At 36.8% G+C, this 18,968-nt stretch overlaps 1 long non-coding RNA gene across 2 annotated transcripts; it reads right to left on the bottom strand.

The window, feature by feature from the left end:
* Window positions 1-11,398: 11,398 nt before the first annotated feature.
* On the bottom strand, window positions 11,399-15,535 carry LOC121049766. 2 transcript variants are annotated; one of them, XR_005801293.1, is made up of 6 exons: window positions 15,128-15,535; window positions 14,947-14,999; window positions 14,763-14,826; window positions 13,773-13,839; window positions 12,002-12,980; window positions 11,399-11,677 (listed from the first exon to the last, which is right to left on the bottom strand). It is a non-coding gene; the product is annotated as an uncharacterized LOC121049766 (long non-coding RNA). The 2 variants fall into 2 exon arrangements; XR_005801292.1 differs by lacking the exon at window positions 14,947-14,999.
* Between the last annotated feature and the right edge of the window lie 3,433 nt (window positions 15,536-18,968).

Raw genomic sequence — 18,968 nt, forward strand, 5'->3', positions numbered from 1 at the left:
AGAGGAAAAATAAGACTTTGTTAGACATGGTGAACTCCATGATCCTTAGTAGTGGAGTACCTGAGAATTTGTGGGGGGAAGCAATGCTGACAGCTTGTTTCATACTTAATAGGATAACTGTGAGACAGAATGACAAAACTCCTTCTGAGTTGTGGAAAGGAAGGTCACCCAATCTCAAAATCCTTAGAGTATGGGGTGTTTAGCAAAAGTACTTATACCAGATCCTAAGAGAAAGAAAATAGGTCCCAAGACCGTAGACACCATCTTTCTAGGTTATGCCAAAAATAGCAACGCCAATAGGTTCTTAGTATTCAACTCTGATGTTAAGGAAGTTGCAAACAACACTGTCATAAAATCTAGAGACGCTACTTTCTTTGAAGATATCTTTCCTTTCAATACCCGAATTCCAAAGGAAGTGCAAATTAGAGACAAACCTTCCAGTTCAACCACAAATGAAAATGCAGAACCTTTAGATCCTAGAAGGAGTAAAAGGGCTAGAGTAGAAAAGAAATTTGGAGATGATTTCTACACCTTTTCAATAGAAGGAGAACCCACAACTTATCAGGAAGCCACTGATTCTATAGATGCACCTTTTTGGAAAGAGGCAATAAGTGATGAGTTTCAATCTATTATCCGAAACAACACTTGGGTGTTAACAAATTTGCCTCCTGGAAGCAAAGCAATAGGTTGCAAATGGTGTTTAGAAAGAAATTGAAAACTGACGGAAGTATAGACAAATACAAGGCTAGGCTAGTAGCAAGGGGGTTTACACAAAAGAATGACTTAGATTACTTTGACACTTATTCACCTGTCACTAGGATTACCACCATTAGGGCTTTAATAGCCTTAGCATCCGTACATAATCTAGTCATTCACCAAATGGACGTGAAGACCGCATTTTTGAATGGAGATTTAGATGAAGAGATTTACATGGAGCAACCTGAGGGATTTATAGTTAAAGGTCAAGAGCATAAGGTCTGTAGGTTAGTTAAGTCTTTTTCACGCCCCGAATTTTGAATACAGTAATTCAAATCCGAAACGCGAAAACACACAAGGAAACACATAGAAAATTTTTTCATTTAAATTAAGCAGCTAAACAACTGAGCTTACAAATTAAACTGAATGTAAATTCAACATGTAACCACACTCACCAACTCACTACACAGCGGAAGACTACAAGTATAAGCGCCCTTCTACACCCACATGACGGAAAGTCCACCTCAGGTTCGATAACGATCACTCGATATTCTAACATGCACAATAACCCAACACCATAGAAATAGTGCACCGGGATTGCAAACCACAAACCCGGTAAGCTTTCAAGCCCGTATGAGTAAACTCAATTAAAGTGACTCACGTCACGCATGCTTATAATTCCTCAGTTCATGAGACAATTAAAGCATTAACATTTAATTCCACAAAAACATGCTTTCACTATCTCAGTCTAACAAAATCAATATGCAATTATCACAACAACAACGTCGAGTTCATATCAATCAATATCATGCTCAATAATTTTAACCCAACAAAAACCCACATGCACTGTCTCTCAATTCATTTTATCTCTTTTCCCACAAACTCCAATTACACAACTAACTCCAGATATGTTAAACACTCTACGTCCCCACAATCTATCAGATCACCAATCATTTGCCTCAACAGAACAACCACAAAATCACACTCACTCCCCTCAACATAAAACATTTGCCAAAATCATGACATCTCAACTCATTTCACGATCGCTACGGATCTCAACCCACAACCGTACACACAATAAGAATTAAACAAAATCAGCAATCCCTGCATAGAACTTAGTTCAGGAGATCACATTCAAACAATCAATAAAAATCATAGTAATCCCTGCATAGAAACCTAGTTTAGGAGATCACATTAAACAACAAAAGAAATCATAGTAATCCCTGCATATAATTTAGTCCAGGAGATTACATTAAAATCAAACAAATGAACTGAAAAGAAAGTAGATAAAGAAATCACACAATAGAAATGAAAAAGAAATATATATAAATAAATCAACCAACTCACGCGAAAATCAAGAATTCACCCTTCAACTCCGCATACACAATCTCACAAAATAACGCGTTTCAAATGTAGCTTGTCACCGTCCAGGGTTATGGCATCCAATATAAACACCTCAATCGTAGCTCCTCATCCACCCAGGATTATGGCGTCGGACTCACTTACTCAATCGTAGCCCGTCATCCACTCAGGATTATGGCGTCTGACTCACTTACTCAATCGTAGCCCGTCATCCACCTAGGATTATGGCGTCCCACCCACTTACTCAATCGTAGCCCGTCATCCACTTAGGATTATGGCGTCCCACCCACTTACTCAATCGTAGCCTGTCATCCACTTAGGATTATGGCGTCCGACCCCATACCCTCACACTAGTCACCACACAGGTATTCATACAGATCACCGCACATGTACTCACACAGATCATCACATAATACTGTTTCCTCATCTCCCACAACCTCAACAAATAGCAAAATCAATTCCAAATAATATGTTCTCGTCTCCAAGCCATCATCAAAATCGAATCCCATATGCTTAATAATTTCCCCAAATCATGAATCAATCAAGTCATACAAATCGACACCACAATCAATAATGATTCAAGTCTCTCATGGACAATAAATGAAAGGATCACACTTTACTCAATTACTCTTTATCAACATCAACTCAACAATATATGATAATTTATATCTTCAAGAGAAATGCTCGAAATGATAAATCAATCAATCAAATCAATACTTCACCCAATGTCATATTATCCAATATATATATTCCACGTAAATATATATATACGTAGTCACCCACATAGGACTGACTACTAATACTAACTATAGTTCACACGTAGTAAAAACCGAGAAATTCATTTTTATATACTCAAAAACTCATTTTCTTAAAATCATTTTTCAAACATAACAATTAAATGTAATTAATGAAATTCCATTCGTAAATGAACCATGTGAGATTTACTCACCTCTAATCCTGCTGCATCTTCTTAATAGCTCAAAATACGATTCACAATCGTTCGCCAACTCAAACCGTCAATCACCTAACCAAATAAGATAATTAACTTAGCGCACAACTCATAAAATGCACTTATACGAAGATCCAACTGTCGGATCTTCACCCGTGACCACACAAAGTCATCGGGACAGTCCTACGATCATTCTGTCAAAATTACAAGTCTATCGGACGGTCCAATCTTCACAGGTCACAAATTGAACGATCGAAATCGTAAAATTCATAACTTAATCATACGATCTTCAAAATTTACATGCTATATATAGAAATAATTGTATCAACATGTAGAACATAAAAATGGGCAGAAACTGCCCTTGGGGTTACCAGAACTGGCCAGAAATTGCCGCCGGGGTTAGAGGCAGAGCCGCCTCTGACCACCGCCAACGACATCAGGGTCAGGCTACTCCTCTTCGTTTCATCATTTTGGGAAACTTTCATAACTATCACGAAGTCAGAAAACGAGTGGAAGTGATCGAAAATTACCAAAACATTCCGGTTTGGCTAGAAAATCTGCAGAAAACGGCAAGGCCTCCGACGAGCATGAAATAGATCACTTCAGGTGCTGTCCTTCTTGGGGATTTATCAGGGGGTTGAGGTGACTTCAACAAGCTAAGAACATCAAGTTTTGGTGGCCTAGAACTCGAGATATTGACTTTGCACTCAAAACGGCCGGAAATGGAAACAAGCTTTCCGCCGCCTCTACAAGCCGTGCCACTGGCAGCTGCACAAGGTCGAGACGAAGTCGTGGGAAGAAGTTTGGTGTGATTTGGTGGCCGAAGGAGGGAGAACGAAGCCGGAAATGGTTTGCTCTGTTTTCGGCTCATGCTCGGGAGAGAGAAAACGAAGAAGCTGAACAGTGCGGCCGACAGAAATGGAAACCCTAAATTTGGAAACTTTCCATTTATATATATATACCCAAAATGGAAACATTTCCAAATGCGATAACTTCTTCATATGAACTCCGATTCTTGCGTTCTGTATATGCATGCACTTGTATCGATAAGATCTACAACTTTTATGAAGGAAGTTTCCGCAAATTCCGTACGTATAAAAAGTCGACTTCGTAACCCCCCTAAAATGTGCATTTCGAATAATTGTTCGCCCGAAAATAACTTCACTCCACCCTCAAACCATGAAATCGTACTAATGAACACTTTATTAATTCAAGGAAATTTCAAGACATTAATAACTTATTTCCGGGGTTTATATGGCCTTAAGCAAGCTCCTAAACAATGGCATGAAAACTTTGACAAAGTGATCCTAGAATATGATTTTAAGATCAATAGTCATGACAAATGTTTATACTCCAAAGTAGAAAATAAGGAACACGAGATTTTATGTTTATGTTGATGATATATTGATCTTTGGGACAAATTTGGAGATTGTTAATAATATAAAATCATATCTATCCAGGAACTTTGACATGAAACACATGGGAGAAGCCCATATGATTTTAGGAATGAAAATTGAGAGAACATCTGAAGGTATATTTTTGAGTCAATCTAGCAACATTGAAAAGATGTTGAAGAAGTTCAATTATTTTGAGGTCAAACTCGTGTCGACACCTTATGACTCAAACATCTACTTGAAGAAAAATCAAGGAGAACCTTGTTCACAATTGAAGTATTCTCAATAGGTTCTTACTTTACATTGTCAATAAGACTAGGCCAGATATTGCTTATGCAGTTGGGAGACTAAGTAGATATACTCATAACCCTAGTAAGGAGCATTGGAATGCTTTGGAGAGAGTCTTTAAATACCTTAGAGGTACACTTAATTACTCATTGTGCTATAAGGGATTCCCTAATGTGGTAGAGGGTTATAGTGATGTAAATTGGATAACAGATAATGAGGATGTGAAGTCTACTAGTGGTTACATATTCTTATTGGAGGGAGGAGCAATTTCTTGGGGATCAAAGAAGCAAACCATAATCACTAGAAGCACCACACAATCAGAACTTGTAGCTCTAGATGTCACTTATACTGAGGCTAAGTGGATTAAGAGTTTGTTGACGGAAATACCTTTAGTAGAAATACCCTTATATGCTATACTTGTACTTTGTGATTGTAATGTAGTGATAGACTTGCTAAAGCAATCTCACACGACCCAGAAGATGAACAGACATATACATGTGAAATATAAATCTGTGAAGGGTCTAATTAGAAAGAGCATTGTCACTTTAGACTTTGTAAAGTCAGAGAATAATATTGCAGACCATTTGACTAAGGGTTTTTCTAGGAGCAGAGTCCTAGAATTGTCGAGGGGGATGGGCTTAAGCCCATAAGGGAGTCATCTAGGCAGGTAACCCAACTTCTGTGATTGGAGATCCCATGAAGGAAGTTAAATGGGTAGAAACAATCCATACTGCGTAACTCATTAAGCACTATTTTATATGATGGAGATATCCTAAATGAGATATTGAGATATTCTCCGCTCATCCCTATGACATGAGTGCTATATAATGTGACGTTAGGAAGGGACTTAAAGTATCCTTGAATGAGTTTTGAGGCGGGCAATCTCCCGCGGGGTGCAAGTCAAGTGTTCCCTTGGAGAACTCACCTAGCGAGAGTCGTCGTGAGGCCGCGACCTTAAGAATTGGGTGTTCTCTAAAAACTCTCATGAGAATCAAGATTGAGCGCATGGCCATAATTAGCGCTACCCCGCATCCAAGTCGTAACCAATACTATGCGTGTAATACGTTGAAGTTTAATCAAATGGACTGAGTTCAAGACTATGTCACTCAGGTTCCTCAGATGGAAATTATCATCACTAAGTGTAGGTTCAAGCCTGGAAGGCACCTATACCTACTGCATAGTATTATTGCCCCTATGTATATATATTATTTTCTTTGCTTTTAAAGATTTTAAAACCTTTTGTGGGGGATTGTTGGTATTTTAAAAGATTTTAAAATCTTTAATTTGATTGTCAATTTTCAATTGTAATTTATGCTTTTAATCCTATAATTATTTGGGGGTTATAGGAGTTTTATTTTGGGATTTAATTTTCTGATTTTATGGTGTGTTTTATGATGGAGGTTATATAAGATAATTGGAGCCTATAAAAGGCAACAATGTTCCCAAGTTGTTTACAACAAAAGGATTATCTCTACTCCTCATTTACATACTACCACTTCGATTACTACCTTCCATATTTTACTATTATTTTGGGCAACGGTTCTGTGACTTGGAGATTCTATCCGACTGTGAACGTGCTCATAGCGGACCTTTGGTTGCTTGTATTGGGATCGTATCTTGGAGTCTTGTAGACCGTCAGCACCTACACGTAAGGAGGCTACAAAGGCTTTAGGATAGCGTCTTTTGATGTGCTTCACCATACCAGGCTTGTTTTCCCGCTTTGGTTTTACTATATATATATATTATCTATTAGCCTATCAATTTTTATCTTACATTTTCTTTCTTTTATTTTACCAAATTTATTTTCTATTTTAATCAATTTTACAAGGGAAAAAAAATACCAAATTTTTTACAACATTTCTTGAACATGAGCAGGCACTGTGGATACCTTCCTCAAATCGGTTGGAGTTCAGATCAACTCCAATGATCCTTGAAATCCCAGAAATACTTGCACCTTCCGCAGCCTAAATTGCTACCAAAAAATCATCAGAACAGTTTTAAATAGCTAAAGAAATGGAATAGAGAAGAAATAAAACTTACAGCAAGAACAACGACACCCAATCCGAAAATGGCAACAGATGAACCCTTTTTTGGCTTTGCAACATTTACATTTGCACCAAAACCTTTTGAGCACATATACAACGATTCATTACTAAGAAATACAAACTCAAGAAACCAGTGATACATGTTCCACTATCATGATTAAATGGAATAAGTTTGTTCAGCCGAACCTGTACAAATTCCGCAACTAAGAACACAAACTTTGTCAAGAGGCATTGCAAGGTTGATCTTCGCAACGGAACCAGCATAGGGTAGAATGTGAAATAAAATTGTACAAAAATTAGGAGAGGTATAAATAGCAAATCAGGAGGTCTGAATAGAACCACCGTTTCTTTTCTTTTTCCTCCTGTTGTCAAGATTTTCTATAAAACATGGAATTGGATTTGTCAACATTAAATTGGACTTTAGAACAAGTAATTTTTATGTTTTATATAGGGCACAAATATATATATATATATATATATATATGTAAAAGTAAAATGACAATTGGAATTGGTCTACTCATTTCATTTCATAGCCCCTTTATATAGGGAGAGAATTACAACGGAAAGATCAATTACAATGATGACATTAAATGCTAATTGGTCCGTAATCCTTGCTGATTAATGGTAATTGCTAATTTCTTGATTCCCTCTCTGTCGATCACTTTGACGAAGGCACATAATGTATTTTTCCTTTAACAATATATATATATATAATGATCCACAAGTGTCCCTTCGAGAAGAGTAAAAGAAGCTCTGAGAAAAGAGAGAAAAGTTCAAAGCTTTTTTTTTTTTTGGTCAAAATAACTTAAAATTTAAAAAAAGAAGAAGAGAAATTCGGTATTCAATTAGACCAAAATGCCCTGAAAATACGAGTATATTTCAAGATTCGAAAAATCGCTAGGCGCTAGTCGGGCGGTGGGCTAGGGAGGAGCGCCTAGGCGCCTAGGTGGGAGTCTAGCCAGCGCCTAGGGGTTTTGTATTTTTTAATTTTAATTTTTAATTTTTATAATTTTTATTTATATAATTAAAAATATATAAACTTATAAAGACTTAAAGAGTAATAAACTAAATATTTATCTTCCTCAAATAAAAAATAAACTAAATGGAAATTTGGTGAAGCGATGTGAGCCATGGATCCCCTCACTGCTTGATCTGGGCTGTCCATTGTTAAATGGACCAATTTATTTAAAGCTGTTGATCATATCAAAGAGAGAGGGAGAGAATAAGCTCAAGAGAGAGAGAGCCCGAGAACTCGGTGCTCTCAGACCCGAAGCACGATCCGACCGGCGCCACTCCTTCCGGCCATGGCGCAGCGGCGAACCATCGGCATTGTCTTCGTCTCGCTGTCGCCAGAAACCTCCTATCCTTAGATCATACATGCACTGAACGGAGAAGGAGATTCGACGACTGAAAGCTCCGAGACTTCTCCGACGATCTCTGCAATTTCCGGAGATTCCGGCCACCGTTTAGGCCGCCTGTGGTCTAGGCGAGGTATTGTGAAGCCTTCCAGGCTGTAGCCCGACGAATCATCAGTTCATCACCATTCTAGTTTTGGCAATGAGCTTGGGGAAACTGAGCTTGGGTTGATTCAAGGGATTTCCGACTTCCGAAGGTATAATTCAAATTCTTGAGTGGTAGTTTGGTTCTTGTTGTGTGGATCGAAATTTGTGGCTGGTATTGGAACTTTGTAATCAATGGTTGTGTGTGCAATGACCTGTGGAGTTGTGGTGGAGCTTGGATTTGTCTGGGATGTGTGGGATGTGTGTTTAGCATGTTAAGTTGTTGTAGTTAGCAAGCTGGAATATACCTTGACTTGATTGTATATTTATTTAATTAACTATTTATTTAATTAAATAGAGGTAGAACTGAAGTTGAATTGTCCAACAACTCCAGAACGCCCAGAGCGCCCAGGCGGACGCCCAGACCGCCTAGGCGGCTGCCCAAATTCTCTCCGCCTAAGGCTTCCGATTTACTGTTACTCGCCTCGGTCTGCTGCCGCCCAGCGCCCAGGCAGCCTGGGCGGCCGAGTTTTAGAACACTGGTATATTTACAAGAACTTAATAATGAAGTTAACGGCAGTGACCAAAGTAATATAGAGTGTTTAAAATGAATAACTAAAGTGAAATTTTTAAAAGTTTAGTGGCTAAAATGACGACCGAGTCATAATTGAGTGACCAAAATGATAAATTTGCCTATAAAATTTTCCCTAATTTTGAGGCAAAATTTTATAGGCACACACACAGAGAGATACATATATATTACCATACCTCAAAATTATACACACACACACACCCCCGAGTTCATTTTATTTGATTCAAATATTTTATTCTAGAGAGGAGGCAAAAGATTTCATTAATAACTAGTGGTCACCCGACATGACACGCACCGTCTCTGATTTTTTTTTTTTAATAAGACAACATACAAGGCAAGTTAAATACAAGTAATTCTGGGGCACCCTAACCCTGTCTCTGGATGTTTTGTAGAGAATGCATCCTACCACCACAATCGACTAGAAGCCATCTTTTTCATCGAACCTGATATCTCCACCACAAGCGGTCCTCCTTTACCTAGAGAGGTTTCAGGGTCTTTAAATAGCAAATTGGAAGGAGGAAAATGATCAGAAACTTGGTGGGCATGGAGGCTAGAAAACCCCAGCCTCCATCAATATCTGACATTCTGACCCAAAAGGTGAAAATGTTGTGGTTCTGCTTTTCACTGAAATGAAAAATCCAAACTACTAACTTATGACAATTATTCAAGATATCCAAGTTATTGCCACATCATTCGACTCTATTACTTTTAGACACATTTTTAGAGAATCAAACTTAGTAGCAGATGCTTTAGCCAATTTAGCCAATTTAGCCAATTTAAGTCACAATCATGTAAACTGTTCAACATGGACCAATAGGGTCCCGGCCGACGGCCTAGTGAGGCTTCGAGAACCTTATTGTTTGATGTTATAAACTCTGGTTGCCCTAGAGGCTTCTCATTCTAATTTATAGTCTTTTTGTATCAAAATATAAGAAATAAATTAAAAAATATTAACTTATGACACGAAAATAAAATGTTTCATATAAAATATTACTTAAAACCAATTTGTTCTAGACTGCTGTGCATTTGCTCACGTAGAAAAGGACTTCAAGTAAAGGGTGTTGGGAGTGCTATGATCAATGAAGAGTACCATGGTAATGCGATATGTAGCACAATCGTAGACAGAACGGAACAAAAACATGTAGAACATTATACTACATTTCATTAAGGGTGGTGCTATTCACACACCCATTTTCACTAAGGGTGGTGCTAATCTCATGTCTTCATTGGAGATTCCGATTCCAATTCCAATTCCGGGTCGAGTTTTGTCTCCATAGGCCAGTCCACCTCTAAACTCACCCTCTTCTTACAACACAACAAGAGTTTTCACCACTGCTTCAAGCATCAAGAAAATCGGAACTCACTTGGTATGTTTTCATTTCTCACTGTTTTTGGCTCAGGGTTTTGATTTGAGAGCAGCAAACTTTACCTTCGCTTTAAAGCTTTTATTCATTGAGTGTATCTCTCTCTATTCTGCAAACAGAGATTATTGACTGGTTGTTTTTGCTTCATCCTTTTTCTGTGTGATTGATGATTATGTGTATATTCTACTTTACCTTCTATTCCATTCTCAGTTCTCCATGGACCTGCTTGTTGGGGTTGAGTTATTACTCACCTCCTTTGATCCAAGCTTGATGCCTTGTTATACAACTGCTCTTCACAACTCCAATCAGGTACATTGCCTTGATTAGCTTCTTAGATCAGTTGATCTTTATCTCCTGCACTCAATCACACACATACACCAATATATATTTGGTATAGAAGTGATGGTATAAACACAGATGCAAGAAGATGATTTTGTTGAAAGAAGAGGTTGCAGCACTCTCTGTTGCTCAGTCCTCTGTTATGATATTTCTTGATCAGATTCTCTGTTTTCCTCTAGAGTTGCAGCTGCCATGTTAAGCACCACACCTCTAAGTACAAAAGTCAAGGAGTATTAAATGTCTTACAACAACTTATTTAACTAGAGTTAAAAACTAACTAGTATAAGGTTAAAGTAAACTAAGCATTAATTAACTTTAACACTCCCCCTTAATGCTTTATTTCTTGACTCGCAGTAGTCCTCTGAAATACTGGAACTTGTCTTTTGGCAATGCCTTGGTGAAAATGTCAGCTACTTGATCTTCTGTCCTGCAATATACCACATCAATTTCATTCACTACAACAAAACCTAGCATTAATGACCACCATAATGGTCACTGAAAATAGCCAATTTGGTCACTATATATGATTAGTGACCAAATACTGTTGGTCACTGAGTGGTCACTATAGACTCGTCACTAATTCTCTTTAGTGACCAAAATATGGTTGTTGGTCACTAATATGAAAAATTTTAGTAACCAAGATTGTTTGGTCACAAATCATTAAAGAATTAGCGACCACAAAGTTCCTCACTGAAGGTGACAAATGTGGTAACTAAAACACATGATTTGGTCACTAAAGCCTGAGTCACATGCTTATATCAGTGACCAAACATTTTGGCCACTAAAATTTTGGTTATTAGAAAAAAAAAATATTTATCTCATAAGCTTTTTATTTTGGTCTATTACAGTAGCTATCAAATAATAACTAGCTGAACATGAAACTCTAATACTAATAAAACTTCTATATAATAGAAATTGTATTAACTAAATACATTGTATTGCTGAGGACAATCCACATTATCACTTGTTGATCATGTTCATAAGTACATGTCCCTTGAAAACTAATTTAAAAGCCTAAAACAATTTCAATACTTCCATGACAACAAGATCCAAGAGAAAGGTGGACAAGCTTATGCAACTTGTCACATATAACAATTGTAATTGATGTGCTTTGATATATCTTCCTCTGAAATGATAACCTTCACGATTCTGCATTATAAGAACTCATATTAATGTAAATGAGAAGGCATTGGGCTAAGTTTGATCAAAGAGAAACTATTGAAGCACACATTGTAGTATTGTACAACTGAAGCAACTGCCATATCAGTGAGCATTGCTACCTTACAAAGTTATCTTTTTTTTTTTTTTTTCATTTGAACATTGCTACCTATTTACTTATGTGTCCTGCATGTTTCAACAAGTTTACATACAATAATAAAAAGTAACTTATCCGAAAGAAACATAGAAGATAGCACCACTAGAAAAGTAATCCAGATCACAGACAAAAAAAGAATAAGAGATGAAAACTATTACCTGAAGGCTTATCTTCAAGAAAGTTCAAAACCTGCTTTAGAACTAATTGCATATAGAACTTTTCTCTCAACGTGCTTGGACGCTTGTAAGTAGGAAGCTGCAACACCAGTTAAAAGCAGATATAAGTAGTAGTAGGTAGCTCTTCTGAACCCTGTGTTACTATACCTACAAAGTATTGTAGCAAGTTGAGGTTGATGGAAGCCGCTCTACATCCTGTCCTCTCATTGTTGCCCATGGAGGGATACTCATGCAACCTATATATAATAACCCGGCCACTTCTTGAGTAAGCACTACAGATTGATTATAAATGACTTTCCTGACATGAATTTCTATTTAGTGTACATTATTTTGTTTCAAATATCATAACTTTCTCTTCATTTTCTTTCAGAAGACAAAAACAAGTAACTTTATCACTATTCTCAGAGATAGAAACTAGAATATATCCCAGTAGTTAAATGTTCATGCAATGGTCTTAAGTCACTATCCAAGGAATCTATTTCTTTCTGTTGATGCACTTAACATCAGACTAACTGCTACAACATGCTACAAATCTTTACGAATCTATTCTCAGTTTTCATTTCAATAGTTTTGGACCACCATAAGAACCAGATGAAATCAAATAGCAAGTTAACTTATCTCAACTATGATGCTAGAGAACTGCTTAAAAAGGTTCATTGTTATTGATCGAATGAAACTAAAATAAGAAAAGAGCACTTCAGGCTTTTGATTTTTTGCAAAACACGTCCATTAATTCTGCAACAACCTTGAGAAACTCCCTGTATAAATAAATTAAAAATAAAATAAAGTTCTGCAAGGGGGCTCAAGACCAATGAAGAAAAATGTGAATGAAGAAGAAAATACCAAGAAGCAGTTCATACCCTATGCAATGTAAATGGCAGTGGCAGTTTTCTTGGTGTAAACCATTTATGAAAACCTGCAGTTGTGAAAAGGTTCCCATAACTATAGATTTCAAACAACCCTGACAAAATGAGGAGAAATCATGATCAAGGATGCTTGACCTAAATCTAGAGTGAAGCAATGAAAAAAATGTAAGTTCTGAAATAAAATCTTTGTATGAGGTGACATACTCATAAAATAATTGTTATTAAAAGAACTGCCAAAACAATATCATGTACATGTTAACACTCCTGAAGTAAAATACATATATCCTCTATCATTGCTACATTATAATGTGAATTAACAAAGAAAAATACACACAACTAAAGAGTGGTTTATGCATGGCTTTTGTCATAATTAGTGTGGGAAAACAATTGCTTACAAATCTTGGTCGACAATATCCTTTGATTTGACTTTAGGTCTACTACGTACAAACAATTTATGAGGCATAAATTGCAATTCACAATTTTGCTTAGTTTTAGTTTCTTCGCTTCCTTCTAATTATAATATTCCTACAAAGAAACCATGAGTAACTTGACAATATCTATACAAATATGTGATTTACAAATAAGCAACTAGTATGGTAAAGAGTAAGTAATGTAGAAATGTTAGTCTTTGGCTGTAAATTCATTTAAGCTTAATACCAGTTGCTACTTGGATGCTAGTCATGCTACTGACATTTTCTAGAGTCCCATATATGGACTAATATTGTAGGATTTTCACATTAAGGATACAACCAATACAGCCAGACCAAGGAGGAAAATGCAGTAATCATGATTAGAAGAGTTGGCTTAAGATCAGATAATATAGTCAACCAAGACTCTTCAGAATCATTGTAGATAACTCAGAACATAGATTTAGAAAAACCGCTTACCAAGTCAGCAATTAGATTCAGCCAAGTCTAGAATGCAACCACATGGCTTATCAAGAGGTCTTCCAACCTGCAATATATAATTAAAATTAGTCACAATTATAACAACGTCTCATTAATATGTACAATTGCAACAAAAGAATGAAAAAAAAAATCAATTAGAGAGACATTTGAATTTCAGCCACAGATCCTTCAAAGACATAGGGCTCAGTTCATAAACGGTACAAAGATATAACAGAAAATTAAACCAAAAGATAAATCCCTAGAAATCCTTATTCTAATGGAGTCTCAATTCAGAAAATTTCCTCAACTGACAACAAAGTGTACCCATACTTATCACTCCTAATTATGATACCAACACAAAAGAAAAATGTATTCATAGTTTGACAAACAGACACATGAATTGAAATAAATAAATGTACCCATACTATTCATACTTATCACTCCTTATTATGATACCAACACAAAAAATCAATAAACAATCTGTTAAGAATTAAGTAGAAAAGGATATAAAAAAAAACATCTTTGTGTATGCAGTCCAACTCAATGACTCAAAAACCATCTCATCTGAAGGTTGTTAAGTCACAACCATGACTTGAAGCTAGAAAACCACTTTCTAACAGTATGGCACTAGATAAATGAACATTTTAAGACTCAGTTTGATCGGAGTGCTAACAAAACTACCACTACCAATAGGAAGAGTATCAAGTAAGGTAGTGTCATCCCCCAAGTTTAGCGTCTTTTTATGACCTTAAGATCAAACTCAGTCGCTACTGAATTCCTTCCATCAAAATAAACTGATGATCTCTTGATTATTAAACAAATAATGGTCATTGTAGATTTCACTTGAATTTCAAAATTGTTATACTACTCTATATTAGCTTCAGATAATCAAGCATCAATGATTAAAAATGTGAAAAAAGGTACCAACATCACAACTATAGCTCTAAAGATTTCATAACTGAATATGAAGGGAAGACTAGGATGAAGTACCAAGTGATTGACTTTGCTGCTCCTGGACATCCTCCATTATATATCACAAGCTTTAAAATCCAATCTGCACACACCCAATTCAATTCACGGGCGTCAAGGAAACAATGAAAGAGACTTGACACTTGAAAATGCAATTGCATATTTGTTTTGGTGGGTTTGTTAGGGAAACAAAGGAAGAGCATACCCATAAAAGAAAAGCGCTTTTCACTGATTACTGATTGGGGGTTTGTTTGAGAGCTGCAAGATCTGAGCATTATCGCTTTTCTGGTTCAATTGGAACCAATTTTCAACAATTGAAGAAGATTCCAGAGAGAGAGAGAGAGATGGAGGTAATTAAATACGATGTTGATATTATAATTGCATACCTCAGCTTCGCATAAAAAATGTTTTCTCAGCTTCCTCTATATGGTCCTGCAACAAAATCAATGAAGCACCCATAAATTTCAAAATCTCAAAAAATCCCCAATTCTCAAATCCCACGACAAAATCAAATCTCAAAGCTTACTTACCAAAAAAAAACCTGTAATCCAGGATATCGAAGCCCATAACACGACGGTTAACTCTAGGATCGTTGTTCAGCAAATAGAGGTAGAGCGACACCGTTACTTGCTCAAATGGGTCATCCAAGGTGGTCGGAATTCAGGACTCGACCCACCATGACTCGTGAACAGAACAGTGGATTGAGGGAGAAGGACGATGAAGATAAGAGGGTCTGTGAGCTACGGATTTTATGTGTTGGGTCTGCCCCGGTTTTTTAGTTTTGAAAAGCGTGTCTTAAGAGGCCGCCTACTTCAAGATTTAAGAGAAAAAATCGCTCCAACTGAAAAGTTTTGGTCTGGCACACGTTATGAAGTTCAGAATGTTAGTGACGCAAAATGAATGGTCACCAGTTCTAAAATTTTTAGTCATTAAAGTTTGAACAATAGGCGGGTAAATGAATTTGGTTGGTCCTACTAGTGTTAGTGACTAGCCGATAGTATTGGTCATTAATTCAATAGTATTTGTGACAAATATTGAAGCGGTCACTGACATTTGGTCACTAATGCCCTATTTTGTTGTAGTATCTTCAACAGCATCTCTGATGAAGTAATGTTTGCGAGCTATATGCTTGGTTTGGTTGTGAAACACTGGATTCTTAGCCATCGCAATTGCAGATTTGTTGTCACAAAGTATTGGAGTAGGTTCTCCTTGCTTTTCACCAACATCTTCCATGATACTTCTTAGCCATATTGCTTCAGAAGTTGTCAATGATGCTGATACATACTCAGCTTCAGCAGTAGACAAAGCAATTGTCTTTTACTTCTTGAACTGCCATGAGAACACACCTGTTTCAAGAGTGAAAGCATAGCTAGAAGTACTCTTTGAATCATCAACACTGCCTCCCCAATCACTATCGTAAAATCCATATAGTTTTGGCACCACATTTCTTTCAAACATAATACCAAAATCTATTGAACCTTGAATGTACCTTAGTACCCTCTTTGCTGTCCCAAAATGAATTTGAGTAGGCTTGTGCATGAATCTTGATAGTAAACTTGCAGCATACATAATGTCTGGCCTTGTTGTAGTCAAATATAACAAGCTTCCAACTAAGCTTCTATAAATTGATGCATCCACTTCTTTGCTTCCATCTTCTTTTTGAAGTTTTTCATTAACCACTAATGGTGTAGGAACATAATTGCATCCTTCCATCCCAAACTTTTTCAGGATAGTTTTTGCATACTTCTTTTGATATATGAATATGCCATCTTCATTCTGGCAAAGCTTAATTCCAAGAAAATAATGCAGCAGACCCAAATCACTCATTTCATATTTTTTCATCATCTCTTCTTTGAACTTCTTAATCAAACTCTCATCACTTCCAGTAAAAACTAAATCATCAACATATAATGAAATAATGAGTATGTTAGTTTTACCTTCAATCTTGATGTAGAGAGTAGGTTCATTGTGGCTTCTTTGAAAGTCTTTCCCAATGAAATAAGAGTCAATCTCCTCATGCCATGCTCTAGGTGCTTGTTTCAAGCCATAAAGAGCTTTCTTCAACTTGTACACCTTTATCTCTTCTCCTTTAACAATAAAGCCCTCCGGTTGATCAACATAGACCTCTTCCTTTAGGACTCCATTTAGGAATGTAGATTTCACATCAACTTGGTGTAGAGACCAACCTTTCTGAGCTGCTAAGGAGATCACACTCCTAATTGTATCAAGCCTTGCTACTGGTGTAAATATTTCATTGTAATCAATTCTGGGTTGTTGTTCATACCCTTTTCCAACCATCCTTGCTTTGTTCCTTTGAATGGAACCATTTGGATTCAACTTTGATTTGTAAATCCACTTCATTCCAATGACTTCTTTGTCACTTAGTCTGTCCACAAGCTCCCGTGTGTTCTTCTTCTCAATCACATTTATCTCTTCCACCATTGCTTTCTTCCAAGCTTCATCTTACATTGCTTCTTTAAAGTTTTCTGGTTCTGTGACATAGAAATTGCAGCTTGCACAGACATCATTCAAATCCCTCATTCTTATAGGAGTTGAACTTGGTGATGAAGATCCGGATGATTGTGATTGTGGACTGCCCATTGGAGTAACTTGTTGTGGAGTTCTTCCAACAACTTTAACTTCATTTTCTTGATTCTCTACCTCTTCTTCCATGTCAATGTTGGAACTTTGGACTGCATTTTGCTTCCAATCCCAAGAGGCTTTTTCATTGAAGATAACATCTCTACAAATTATCACCTTCTTTTTCTTCAAATTGTAGAGTCTATAGCCTTTGCTTTGTGTGCTATAACCCACAAAAATGCACTTCTCACTTGTATTATCAAGTTTCTGCCTTGTTTCTTTTGGAACATAAGCAAAACAAACAGAACCAAACACCTTGAAGTGATTCACTGATGGTTTTCTACCACTCCATGCTTCAAATGGTGTTTTATCTTCCACTGCTTTAGTAGGACACCTATTCATTAGGTAGACAACAGTGTATACCGCTTCACCCCAAAATTCATGTGTCATCCCCTTCTCATGTAGCATAGACTTAGCCATTTCAACTATGGTTATATTCTTCCTTTCTACTACTCCATTTTGTTGTGGAGTGTAGGCCGCTGTGAGTTGCCTTTGGAGCCCAATGTCTCCACAAAATTTCTCAAACTCCTTTGAGTTATATTCACCACCTCTATCACTTCTCAAAACCTTGATAAGATGCCCACTTTGCCTTTCCACCATCATTTGGAACTTTTTAAACACAGTGAACACTTCTGATTTTTGTCCCAAGAAATACACCCAAGTCATTCTAGAGAAATCATGAATAATGGTTATGAAGTACATGTTGCCACCATGAGTTTTTGTATTCATTGGACCACACACATTAGTATCGACAAGCTCTAATGGTGTAGATGCTCTCTAAGATTTCCCTTTAGGAAATTATTCTTGATGATGCTTCCTAATGGCACAACCTTCACACACTTCATTGGCTTCTTGAATTGTTGGTAAAACATGCACCATATTCCTCTGTTGTAGTTGCTTCAAACTCTAAAAATTTAGATGCCCAAACCTCCTATGCCAAAGCCAAGAGTCATCTAGAACATCAACCTTCAAAGCCATGTTACTTGGATATTTGAAAGAGATAGGAAAACATATGTTCTTCTCCATTTTGATGGTTGCCACAACCTGCATTTTCTTTTTCTTTTCATAGATTGTGCACAAATTATCATTAAAAAGTACCGAGTAACCAGTCTCTTGTAGCTGCCCAATACTTAGAAGGTTTTGATCCAATTCTGGAACCAACAACACTTCTCTTATGAATCTTCTTCCTTTCGTTGTTTCAACAACAAGTGTTCCTCTTCCTCTTACTTGTACTAGATCACCATTGCCCATCTTTACTCTTGTGATCACAGATTTATCAATATCCACAAGAATGGACTGATTTGCTGTCATATGATTGCTGCAACCACTATCAACAAACCAAACATTTTCATTTTTCAGTATAGTTGCTGCTTGACAAGCAAAGAACATGTTACCATCATTGTCTTGCTCTTCGGTGAAGTGTGCTTGATGCTTATTCAGATTGCAATCCTTTTGCACATGTCCAAACCTGTTACAGTTTTGACATTTTGGCTTTCTTTTAAACCAACAAACATCATTGTGATACTTTCCGCAAGTTTTGCATTTCACCATAACACTATAACTTGAACTACCCTTTTCTTCATTGCT

The sequence above is a fragment of the Rosa chinensis genome, chromosome 6 (genome assembly GCF_002994745.2).
Source record: "Rosa chinensis cultivar Old Blush chromosome 6, RchiOBHm-V2, whole genome shotgun sequence".
NCBI lineage: Eukaryota > Viridiplantae > Streptophyta > Magnoliopsida > Rosales > Rosaceae > Rosa > Rosa chinensis.